We start from the raw sequence: 1902 nt of genomic DNA, 5'->3' as shown, positions 1-1902 counted from the left end.
ATATATATATATATATATATATATATATATATACATATATATATGTATATATATATATATGTGTGTGTGTGTGTATGTGTGTGTGTGTACATATATGTGTGTGTATGTGTGTATATTTGAAAGCCTATGAAGATTGCTTAATACAGTTTTCGAAGTGTAAAGGTGATTTAAAAACAGAAATATATATATATTTTTTTTTAATGTTATGAAATCTTTTATGAGGATGTTACTAACCTTCTTTGGGAAGAAGTTGTTTTTCTAATGTGTGAGCGTTTTCGTTAAACCTTTTCAAACACCACCAGAGGAAATTCTGTACTACAATTTATACTATACTATGGTATATTCTACACTATGGCATATTGCGGTCTATGGTATATACTTTGTCATGCTATACACTGTACTAAAGATATGGCATTTCTACCAAGAAAACATTTCCAGATTTTATGAGATGTCACTTCTGCATTTCACGTACCGAAACACGCTGCATCTCATGTGAGAACCTCATGTGACTTTACTTCTACATCAAATATGCTTACACTTCTGCTTCTCTTTTGACGACACCTCTGCATCAATTTAGAAAATCGAGGTTTTATCTAACGATACTTTCTTTTTTGATCTCACAGCATGTAAAAACCACTGAAATGCTCAAGTTATTGCGTGTTTTAAACTATAACTACGAATTTGTAACATTTATCGTTTTCACCGAACAGGGCTTCTTTGAATTTTTATGCTTTTTGTACCCGGTGATATGATCGCTGAAAGATCAGAGATTAGAGTACGTAAACATTAAATTTCCAGACTTATTATTGAAAGCTAGAAACTCTCAGATACGTTAAAAACAGTAAGAACCAACAAGGGATATTCTACTTGGTTACTCGCTTGCTAGAAACAGTAGCCAAATGTCTTTCAGAGTATACCCTAACGTCTAGAGAAGGAAAGGACCAATTGAATAAAATAGTCTTACATTCGCCTATAAAGGTGAAAATGACGTTATAGTTATGGTTGAGAGCAGGCTTTGATCGTTGTTTTACTGGATCAGGTCAGATCTGGGGCTAAAACATCAATAGGCCTTTACAACTGGAATATTAGTTTATTTCTGTTTATTTCTGACTTCTTAAGAAAATATTGATTGTTACCAAAGTGCACAAAACTCGTCAGCGGCGCAGATCGATGGCGATCAATGCTGATCAATGTTGATTGCTGTCGAGTAAGAATATGAACTGAAGCAGAGAACAAACACCCGCAAGAATAAGCCAAGGTGGAAGTCTCTACGCTGTTCGTTGCCTTGCTTGAAACAACAGCCAATTTTCCCTCAAATTGCATCCTCCTGAGAGAAAAACATATTAGTCCAACATACTGGTTCATCACATGTGGGGTGGAAGTTTCGGTACGTGACATACATGAGTGACATCACATGTAATGTAGAAATGCTTACTGAGTAGAAATACCATTTCTCTAACATTGAAGAAATTAAAGAAATTCCTTCAATGCAACAACGATATCCGTAAGACATTTCGTGACCCCACCACCACCAAGACCGAGCTGGTAGCCGAGATTAAGGAGGTGCTCAAAGATCTTCATCTCAGTTGTGCAAAAGAATATCTAACCATTACTCTACATTTAGACATATCAATAAACGTAACAATACTGGGCTTAGTAAATTAATCTGGTATCTAAAAGATCATAATTTGATTTGGAATGGAATATTCTCTCTATATCTTTACCGTATGATAAAGGTAAATCTTTTTGTTCGCTTTGTAACGGTTAAATGTATTTCATCCTGTTCTCAGATAATCCTCTTGTAAACACATATGTCGGAAGTAAAAAGATTTGAGTAACACCTGCGTTTAACTCTATTTATTTATCTATATATATATATATATATACATATATGTATACATA

The sequence above is a fragment of the Octopus bimaculoides genome, chromosome 25, assembly GCF_001194135.2.
Source record: "Octopus bimaculoides isolate UCB-OBI-ISO-001 chromosome 25, ASM119413v2, whole genome shotgun sequence".
NCBI lineage: Eukaryota > Metazoa > Mollusca > Cephalopoda > Octopoda > Octopodidae > Octopus > Octopus bimaculoides.
The sequence above is the reverse complement of the archived record's forward strand: the minus strand, read 5'-3'. Positions refer to the sequence as shown.